This window comes from Mytilus galloprovincialis, chromosome 2 (genome assembly GCF_965363235.1).
Source record: "Mytilus galloprovincialis chromosome 2, xbMytGall1.hap1.1, whole genome shotgun sequence".
Taxonomy (NCBI): Eukaryota; Metazoa; Mollusca; class Bivalvia; order Mytilida; family Mytilidae; genus Mytilus; species Mytilus galloprovincialis.
In genome coordinates, this window is record NC_134839.1 from 104221667 (window position 1) to 104233231 (window position 11565).

General features: G+C 30.9%; 1 long non-coding RNA gene across 1 annotated transcript; it reads right to left on the reverse strand.

The window, feature by feature from the left end:
* Positions 1-6017: 6017 nt before the first annotated feature.
* Positions 6018-7263, reverse strand: LOC143065217 (uncharacterized). Its single transcript, XR_012975423.1, has 2 exons — positions 7088-7263; positions 6018-6380 (listed from the first exon to the last, which is right to left on the reverse strand). It is a non-coding gene; the product is annotated as an uncharacterized LOC143065217 (long non-coding RNA).
* Positions 7264-11565: the final 4302 nt, after the last annotated feature.

Sequence of the window (11565 nt, forward strand, 5' to 3'; positions counted from 1 at the left end):
CAGATTGAAATTTCTGAAAAACGGATTGAAAAATTCATACCAATTTTCTACCTTTAGAATAAATCTCATACTGTTTGTTCCCTTTGTGTCTTATAAACGTTTTCGATAAAGCAATTTAAGAATCGTCATGTTAGAAAATTTCTGTACATACTTTGTTTTTTGTGCAGAATAAAATTTTATAAAACAAAGTGTATGTTGAAATTGATGTACATGTAATACGGATTGACAAATTCAAACTGATTTCGTACCTTTAGAATTATTGTCATACCTTTCCCTTTGTGCCTTTAGAAACGTTTTTTGTCATAGCAATACATATAACCATACATAAGAAAACAAGCTGATGATGAAATACGAGACACAAAAAAAACCCAGAAACATCGGTATCCTTACATAATTTTCGAAGTTTTGGTAAAGTCTCTTATTTTAAAGAATATAACAACAAGAAAATATTAAGAATAATATATTTTTTTTTTATCAATAATATCTTATTAAAACTATCTAAAAATATCACATTCATGAGCTATCACATAGCCCGGATATAAAGTCGGTTCCTAACCAATACCGGTGATAACACCAAATCTTACATAATACAAATCGCAATTTTTATTGAAATTATTTTATTTTTTTTACATTTTTCTTCAGGATTCATAATATTTTTACGCTTTAAAGGGAATTTTAGGTCCTTTGTGCTCTTATATTAAAATTCTGAATATCGTTTTTAAATCTGATAGTATAGAAATTTAATCAAACTTTTAAAATACTAAACCAAAAGTGCAATCTTGATAATTTCATTTTTTGAAAATTTGATTTTTAAAATTTTGATTAAAATATCAAAAATAGAAAAGGGGTGAAAAGAGGGGTACCTGCAATCTGCGAAACGAAAAAACTGCGGGAAGAAACGAAACAAAATGAAATGAAAACATACTGATGTTTAAAAGTATGAAAGTATTAGTTAGCACAAAGGACCACAAAAGAGTTTGATAAGTGCTCAAGGGAACTGAAATTGTTCATAGAATTGCATGGGGGAAAGTGATTTCTTTCGGAAAAATGTGTATTTAATTAATATATTTGAAAAACAAAAGAAAACTTCAGATATAATTATGCACAATGATAAAAATACCAGTTTTCTAAATACAGATCTCACAAGCGGCGATCAAAGACATCGTCTATTGAAGTTTTAAAAAAAAAATGAGAAAATTTTTATAGAAATTTAAGAATAAAAAAATCAGAGAGTTCTTCATTGAAACATTCAAAGCTGTACAAATACAACATAATTCACTCTCAATACAACTACTTTGTTTTGTTCCGAATAAAATTTTATGAAACAAAGTGTGTCAGATTGAAATTTCTGAAAAACGGATTGAAAAATTCATACCAATTTTCTACCTTTAGAATAAATCTCATACTGTTTGTTCCCTTTGTGTCTTTTAAACGTTTTCGATAAAGCAATTTAAGAATCGTCATGTTAGAAAATTTCTGTACATACTTTGTTTTTTGTGCAGAATAAAATTTTATAAAACAAAGTGTATGTTGAAATTGATGTACATGTAATACGGATTGACAAATTCAAACTGATTTCGTACCTTTAGAATTATTGTCATACCTTTCCCTTTGTGCCTTTAGAAACGTTTTTTGTCATAGCAATACATATAACCATACATAAGAAAACAAGCTGATGATGAAATACGAGACACAAAAAAAACCCAGAAACATCGGTATCCTTACATAATTTTCGAAGTTTTGGTAAAGTCTCTTATTTTAAAGAATATAACAACAAGAAAATATTAAGAATAATATATTTTTTTTTTTATCAATAATATCTTATTAAAACTATCTAAAAATATCACATTCATGAGCTATCACATAGCCCGGATATAAAGTCGGTTCCTAACCAATACCGGTGATAACACCAAATCTTACATAATACAAATCGCAATTTTTATTGAAATTATTTTATTTTTTTTACATTTTTCTTCAGGATTCATAATATTTTTACGCTTTAAAGGGAATTTTAGGTCCTTTGTGCTCTTATCAAACTTCTTTGGGGTCCTTAGTGCTTCTATGTGCTCCTTTGTGCACAAAGGAGGTCCTTTGCGGTATTTTTAGAGACCCATTTATATGTGTGTGACAAAATGACTTCCCAATTAGCAGAGGCGGATTTAGGTTTTTTCCAGCCCAACCCCCCACACACTAATCTTGGAAAATGGGAGATTATAATTATAGGGAATCACTGAAGCATGACTGGCAGGGACCCCCTCTTAGGCAGTCAATGGGTCCCCACTTGTGAAAATTTCTGGGTCCGTAGAAATACCGCAAAGGACCTCCTTAGTGCACTAAGAAGAAAAATGTGCACTAGGAACCTGATGGAATGATATAACTGTCACAAAGGACATGACATATAGAAATAGACTTTGTAAAAATACATAATTTCAAATTTTATGATCATATCTTTTGTAATTAGAAAGTTATTTTATGTTTTATCGACACGCGCCTCAATCAGATGACTGTCACCTGTGTAATCGATAGAAATTCATGTTTGCTCAACCATGACCGAATCCACTTTGTATACTGATTACACATGTAAAATTGAAGATGTGAAACATGTTATATTAGACTGTCCTTTATGTGCAGATTTACGTGAAAGTTTATTTTATGAAGTTAAAAGAAGTAATGGTGATTTTAGTATTTTATCTGATGATGATAAGTTTATAGATCTTTTTAAAAGTACTGCTTTGGTGTGGTTGACAAGACCTGATGAAATATTCTAAGTAGAAGATTTTTTTTTTTTATTTGCTTGATTGATAGTGATGATTTAACAGACCTGAAATATTTTTATAGACATGATCAATGCAGTTATATGGTGTTTTTTGTATTTCTGGCGGAAAAAGTAATTTTACTTCAAAATTATAATATCTATTGATACCAAACTTTTTATTTCTTAGTTATATACTCATATCCTCTTATATCCATGTTCTTTGTGGTCTTAAAACATCGTTTTAGTGTCCTTAGTGCAAAAACTTTCTTCTTAGTGCACTAAGAAGTCCTTTGCGGTACTTCTACACACCGATCAAGGGCTTAGTTCTAGTTATTTAAGGTCCTAGTGTGAAATATAACCAATAGGAATTGGTCTTTTTACACTTTTACATAGGCCTACATGTATACGTTTTGTCAAGGGTTGGTTCATTACCGACCGTGCAAGGGCTGTATAGCCAGTCAAGGTCGTTAAAAACTTCCATTTGTTGGTTCATGCAATATTGAAATTATGATTACTCAATGCGCAGTTACTAGTTACTGAAGTTGATATTTGCTACTTTTCTTCTTTATTTCATATAATTGATTTTTTGATTTTTTTTCTTCGAAAAATTTGTGGTGTTGAAATAGGGAATAGACACAGATACCTAAGCACATTTAACAAAAGAAATTTTGTGTAATGTCATCAATCTGTATTACACGTAGACAGGATGTTCTCTAGAAACTTTACGTTATACACACCGGAGAGTACACGCACTGTCGTAATGGAAAATTGCTGTATGTTATAATTACCTGTAATCAGCTTTGCAACAAATCAGTTGACTGACCATGTCATTACAGTTCAAACAGATTTTCCTCAAATCAAAATGGAATATTATATATATATATATATATATATATATATATATATATATATATATATATATATATATATATATATATATATATATATATATTCATTTTTACATCTTTAAAATTTAAAACTTTAAAAAGTACACTTTGACAAAATTATGAAATATAACGAATCAGGGGCGGATCCAGCCATTTTAAAAAGGGGGGTTCCTAACCCAGGACAAAGGGGGGGGGTTTCCAATTACATGTCCCCATTCAAATGCATTGATCGTCCAAAAAAAGGGGGGTTCCAACCCCCGGAATCCCCCCCCCCCCTTTTGGATCCGCGCATGCGAATTGAACAATTTAAAATAGTATTTTAACAAAGTTTAAGATATATAATTTTACAACGATCTTAAAAATATCCAAACAAACGATAAATCTAACGATATGAACCTACACAGTTTTATTTTATAAGACTGACACACACCAGTTTGCTAACTCAGTGTGCTGGGCCAGGGTGCTGGGTGAGGTGTTGGAACTTGATATACATGTATCATTAAGTTACAGTTCTGTTAAGAATTGACTGTCTTTTTACAGGGAATTTCTATTCTTACTGTTAACAGGTTAGTATATACTGTTCCTGGCTTAGAATGATTCTCTGCTCAGCAACTGGTGCGTAATTAGCATTTTATTCACGTGATTTTATTGAGGATTTTATTCAAATATCTTGTAGCAGTAAAAAACACAAATTAATGTATTTTTCAAATAGCTTTATTCAGCTTTAAATAATTATAGCGAAAAACAGCGAACATGGGAAAATGAAATGTTTTTAGTAGCCTCATTATTAAATCTCCCGGTGAGTGTGATCAAATAAAGAGGTTCTCCGTAATCAATACTTGGGAAATCTTATCTGATTCAGGATCAATTCATCGGTTACACTCCCCTATCACCAGTGATTCTTTGTTTTTAGCTGACATTCTGAAAAAAGGTGTGTAAGTGTTGACTCGCAATTTGCATGATTAATAACAGATATCGACTCGTTACCCGGACTACTGCAAAAAACAATTATTCAGTTTACTGATTTAGATGGAAGGTAAACGGACAGAAAGTCGCAAGACAAAAAGTCACAGGACATGAAGTCACAAATTTGTTAGGACAAAAAGTCACAAACAAATTGTTGACAATTCAGTGGGATTTCCAGTGACACTAGAACAATAGAAAAGTCACTCTTCTTATGAAAGAGATAGAAAAGGTCTAAAAACAGGAGAGACAATTTACGCATAAAACCCGATATGCATAGGGATGAATATCTCTTAAAACACAAAACCATTATATAACTTTTATACAACCACTATAAATAAAGTATATGTTAAAGCTAAATGTGTTAATATATGATTTTTTAATTGCCAAACATGCTGTTAATTGAACAACCTATTGTTCAACATAGGGGTGTGTAAAAAAACTGCCACATTTGACTGCATATTTTTCTTTTTTTTTGAAAAAAATATATATCAAACCTTAATAATGTAGCTTTCTGGGTATCCACTTTTTAACGTGTTCCGAAATGTAGTTTCGTCACAAGAATTTTTCAAAGTTGTGTCATTTTGTCTATATGAATGTCGGTAAATTCGTATGATCGAGCACACCGACAAGTATATCGTTGGGACAACTCGATATAATGTAATCAATATACGTGAAAGATTACCTAATGTGAAGTTTATCAAAATCATCATAACATAATTGATCAACACATTATGTTTGAACAACATGAGTCCTACAATATAAGATTTAAAGGTGCATATCATTTACATTCAACGTTTTTATTGGATTTTTTTTACTACAATGTAACCTCGAGGTTCAACGTTGATAGTTGAAAAAAAATCCCAGAATTTTTTTGAATGATATTGTAAATGATATGAACCTTCGAACTCTTATAACATCGGAATAGAAAATATGTGATCCGAATTAACCATGCACGTGTGTTACAGAAGATTATGAACTTTTATGATTTAAGGGTTTTTCTTAAACAATATTATGATCCCAAATTTGATGAATTTTGTTGGCAATACTTTAATATACACACTACATATAACAAAGTATATATTAAATCTCAATGTATTATTATTAGGAAAAATGTTTGACTCTGTAAAAAAAAATCTTCCCCCTCCCCCGTATTACATGTAATGGTTTAAACCTAAAGGATTCGCACTAACTGCCCAAAAGGGGTCCGCTCCAGTCTTGAATCAGTGATTTTGTTTATCATAAACAAAATATTGTCTCACACTGAAAGGGGCAGTCGGGCAACATGCACAGCCCGGATTGTCAAAACAACTAAGATTTACAAAAATGATTACAAACAAAAACCATCAGTTGGACAATCTTACTGGAATCTGATTATCTCTACTGATAGATAATGCAACACTAATGACACATTTAAGTTTTGGAATGATTTTATTCACAAAGAATGTTTCTCATTGGTATACATTTCTATGCTCTTGTCTTTTCAGAGTTTATATGAGAAATTAAAAATTGCTGCATGAAAGACACTAGCTCCACATTCCTATGCATATGATTTTATATGTATGAGAATCATTCCATAAAATATCCGTTTGATATCCTTTCAATGCATGACACTGTCTAGTGGTTTTTCTGCCACAATTACAAGGAAAACCTGGCTAAACTTGTGCTAAATCAAACACTTAAATCTTACATCGCTATTGATGTTAAGCAATTATTTAAAGGGCCATCCGGAACTGTTGGGTTTTATGACAGTCTTCCTTCCATACACACCATCGCTGCAAAATAATTTGAACATTCAATTAGATGATTATAATATTATTTGGCAATCCAAAGAGAACCTGAAAACATCAGACCACAATAAACAGAGACCCCAAAAAAAGCCAATTTTACTTTACAATGAAATTGAAAAAGTAGTTAGTTACATGTCAAATCATCTTTTGGCTGTCGACAAAAAATAAATAAAATCTAAATTTCGTAGCATTTTACCCCCCCCCCCCTTTTTTAACTGAATTTGTTCAAGGTATGGTGGTTTTACCCCTTTTCAGATTTCAGTATGTCATGTTGTATATCTTTTATAAATTAGATGAATTTCTAGCAAGTTTCTACGATATTCTTTATCATTTGACAAAATACTATGCATCTAAATTAAATTGTTTATTGTTTACTATTTGAAAAAGCGCGCCTTCTTTTACTTTAATTTACTTCCCTTTATTTCACATAGCAACAAATATTAAAAACTGCCACATTTGACTGCATATCAATTTTTTTCCCCAAAAAAAATATATGTCAAGCAGCATAATTAACTTTACAAATTGGGAGAAAATCAAGATGTTCCGACTATAGGTTAGTATTAAAAAAAAATAATGAAAGGTTGGCATGATTCCAGGTTTGAACCCTGACGACACTTAAAATCGAAAATTCACTTATTTACCTATCATATGGAGATACGATGATGTGATAAACTTAACAATTAATAATTTACCTGGTGCATTATCATATTCACATTACGTTGACACGTCTCAGTTCGTCTGTGTTAGCTCATTTCAAGCTCGTAAACAATGTACACCATTTTCCGCTATTCTTTACCGATTACCTCTAGTCAGAAGAGCCCACTGTTTACAGGGGCGATAATATTTTGTCACCAGTTCACGCACTGAATTGGTTTGAATATATAAGAAAAAGATCTTGAAATATTTTCTTTTTATTACATATATTCATTTTTAATTTAAGGAAATTGCTCATAGAGCTTGATAAACACGATAAACATGATAAATGGAAATGTATTAGATTTTAATCTTGCAAAGGATATATTTATGGGGCCATATTTATTGGCAAATTGAAGCCATTTAAGTACATTGTACCGAGCCACTTTGAAATTTTGTTTTCATAACAATTATTTGATTATTATTGATATTTATTGAATAAATTTTAATTACTAAGTTGCTTCTTATATAAAACTTCAAGAAAAATACAAAAAAAAGTGTTTTCTTGTTCAAAGAAAAATAATCTCTAAACTGAATTGTGACTTTTTGTCTGTGACTTGTTGACCGTGACTTTTTGTCCTGTGACTTTCTGTCCTACATTCAGATTGAATAGGGGTTTGGTTGACCCCGTCTCCCTCTATCTGAGACTACTACAATGTATCTCAGTGATGAACTTAATGTTTTATGTATTGTGCTTGTCATATATGTATGTTGGATAAAAGCTCTAGAGCTTATGTTGTATTGTATGTATAACAAACTTTAAATAAATCTTTTTTGTTAGCCCATAACAACTAACAAGTAAGATTTAGGTTTCTTCTTTTTGTAATACAAACAATTATTACACCTTGAAAGGATTTTTTTTTACTATGACAGCGTCCAAGAAAAAAGTTGAAATAGCTAGACACTAACTTTATATTGGACCCTAGTACATGTAGTAGCTTTATATGTGCTTGTGGTTGCAAATGTAAATGCATGGATGCCTGCTACACTATAGAATACATAACAAGGAAGCTTTGCTTTGCTCTTCATGGGGTACGAACTCGTCTTCATAATTAAAAACCTTCAGCCAAGCAAGCGTAAGGGTCTTTGACAGTAACCAACACTTATCTCACAAGGCGTACCTAGTATGTCTTTTTAGGTATATATATATATATATATATATAAACATTTATTCGTCATTGTGCGAAGTGCTCCTTTGAAGGAGGGATTTTCTAAACCAGAACAGAACAGAATAGCCATGCAAGACTTTATTATCATTTGGACTACCGGTAATATTATGGCACATTTTGTCTTACCACAGGGATTTGTGTCAATTTATCTGGTTTTCTATCCTCTGACCTCATTTTCATGGTTCAGTGGTTATTGTTAAGTTTTTGTGTTTTGGTCGGGTTTTCTAATATTGTATGCAACATGTCAAGTATATTTGTTGTATGACAATTTTTAGGGATGTACATGTTAGACTGGCATGTTTTATTCAATCTTGACCTCATTTTTATGGTTCATTGCTTAATGTTCCCTTTTTGGTTTTTTTGGCCAGTTTCTCTATTTTATTATTTTCAAATTAGCAAAAGGTCAACTAGGTGCATATGTCTGACTGAGAAGTTTCATCTTACTTTATTTTCATAGTACATAGGACAATATAAAAAAAGAAGATGGGGTATGATTGGACAACTCCCCATGAGAGACCAAATGAAACAGAAATTAACAACTCAAGGTCATCCTACAGCCTTAACAATGAACAAATATAAAAAAAGAAGATGTGGTATGATTGCCAATGAGACAACTGTCCACAAGAGACCAAAATGACTCAGACATTAACAACTAAACGTCGCCGTACGGCCTTCAACAATGAGCAAAGCCCATACCGCATAGTCAGCTATAAAAGGCCCCGATAAGACAATGTAACACAACTCAAACGAGAAAACTAACGGCCTTATTTATATAAATAAATGAACGAAAAACAAATATGTAACACATAAACAAACGACAACCACTGAATTACAGACTCCTGACTTGGCGGGGTTAAACATGTTAGTGGGATCCCAACCCTACCCCTAACCTGCGACAGTGGTATAACAGTACAACATAAGAATAAACTATAAAAATCAGTTGAAAAAGGCTTAACTCATCAGATGGACAAAAATACAAGTGGACGTGGCCGGGTACTTGTACATCCCTACACCATGTACACAAAAAGACACAATGAACAGATCTGAGAGTACTCCCAGTTATACTGCATAGTCAGCTATAAAAGGTCCAGAAATGACAATGAAAACAATTCAAACCAGAAAACTAACAACCTAATTTATGTACAAAAAATGGAAAAACAGTTAAATGTTACACATAAACAAAGGACAATCACTTAATTATAGGCTCCTGACTTGGAACAGGCACATATATTATGAATGTGACAGGGTATAAGGAACTATGAAAATGTTTAGCTTTTGTGGTTTGGTTTATTTTCCAGATACTGTAAGCAATAAGGTCACTTTATTTAGTGAACGGAATGATTGTAAGATGCACATGTCTGTCTGTCATATTTTATATGACCGTGACCTCATTTTCATTGGTCAATGAAACACTGCATTGTTTATCATAATTAAGCTTAAAGTTCCAGGTAGATTATATTTGTAGGATATGTAACAATTGTAAGGTGTGCATGTCTCTCTGGCAGATTCATAAAACCATGACCGCATTTTATGGTTCTTTGGTCAATGCTAAGTTTTCTTGGTTTTGTCATTTTATCAGATATTATAAGCATAGGTCTACTTGTTGTACGAAATGAATGGAAGGTGTCATATAAAAAAAGAAGATATCTGTTTGCCAAGGTTAATTTTACTAAGACCTCATTTTCATAAAACAATGATAATATTAAACAGCAAGAATGAGAATCAAGTCAAAGTTATATACAAATGAGGCAAAATTTTCAGTTACCTACTTTTTATGTATTAGTAGTTATTTTTGTCATTAAATGATATTATTTACCCTTTTATGTGTAGGGCAAGAATATTAAAGATATAAAAGGGAAACTATAAACAGAAGAAATTATCAACAAAAATAGATTTACAAAGGTCAACAAAGCCTAAACATGCTAAATGGTAAGTCCACTGTTGAAAAAAGTTTTAGCCCTTGAGTAATGATTAAATATTTATTAAAATAAGATGTGGTACGATAAATGAGAAAACTATCCATCAGAGTTCAATTAAGTGGATGTAAGCATTGTAATTACTTATTAGAGGCCAATGATGACCTGTTAGTAATGAAAAAACTCATACCCTATACATGATATAGTAATCTATAAAAGACAACGCTAACAAAATTGAAACAAAGCAATTCAAACTTCAAATATACCAGACTAATTTATAAAAAAACAAAATATTATGAAAAACAAAAATGACGGATATGAACCAACATCAACCACTGAACTATGTACAAGCTCCTGATATTGGACAGGCATAATATGGCTGGGTTGATATAAAAATAAGAAGCAGTCTGATTTCAAATAAGACTTTTCTCCAATAGAGATAAAATGACATTTAACAATGTTTAAGGAGGCTCGAGAGTATAAAAATTTCAGAAAAATATTAAATATTTTTTTTTCATAACTAATTTTTTTTATAACTTTATTAGTTTTTTATTTTTTCATATGGTACAGAAATCATTCTAAAAAATCAATTTGTTTTGGCCCTAGACAACTTTTAAAATGTATATATCATTGAAAAAGCTCCAAATTATCTTCCTTTGGTGAAGAAATGCCATTTTTTGGCATGAGAATTGTAATATCTTTTTTAGCTCATCAGTGACCTATATTTTTTATTATCATTTTCAACTAACTTTACTTAAGGGGGTTCGCGGGTCTAAATCATTTATATAGGATTTCTCTATATTTTTCTATAAATGAACTTTATCTTATAGTTAGAGAAAAATAAAATAAAAAAATTGGGTCACCGTTCATTTGCGCTCACAATCTGCCTTCGAAAGAAGCATACATCTTTGTAAAAGTGTTTTTTTTCTGTTGAACTAATAGGAGAAAAAAAGGTAATATGGAAATAAAAAAAGAAATTTATTACAGAAATCGCTCAAATTTTACAAAAATTTAGTTTAAGTACAGCATATATCGAAATTATATTAAACAATATAGGTCACCGATGAGTTAAAAAAGATATTTCAATTTTAAAGCCAAAAAATATCATTTTTCCACCAAAGGGAGATAATTTGGAACTTGTTAAATGATGTTTACATTTTAAAAGTCATCTGGCACCAAGACGAATTATTTTTTTTGAATGTTTTTTGTACCATATGATAAAGTAACAACTACAAAAGGTAATAAATAAAATTTGTGATGAAAAACAAATGTTTAATTTTTTTCTGAAATTTTTATACCCTCGAGCCTCCTTAAACTATTGTAAAATTTAAGCGATTTCTGTAATTAAGTTCTTTTTTCATTTCAAAATTACCTTTATTTCTCCTATTAGTT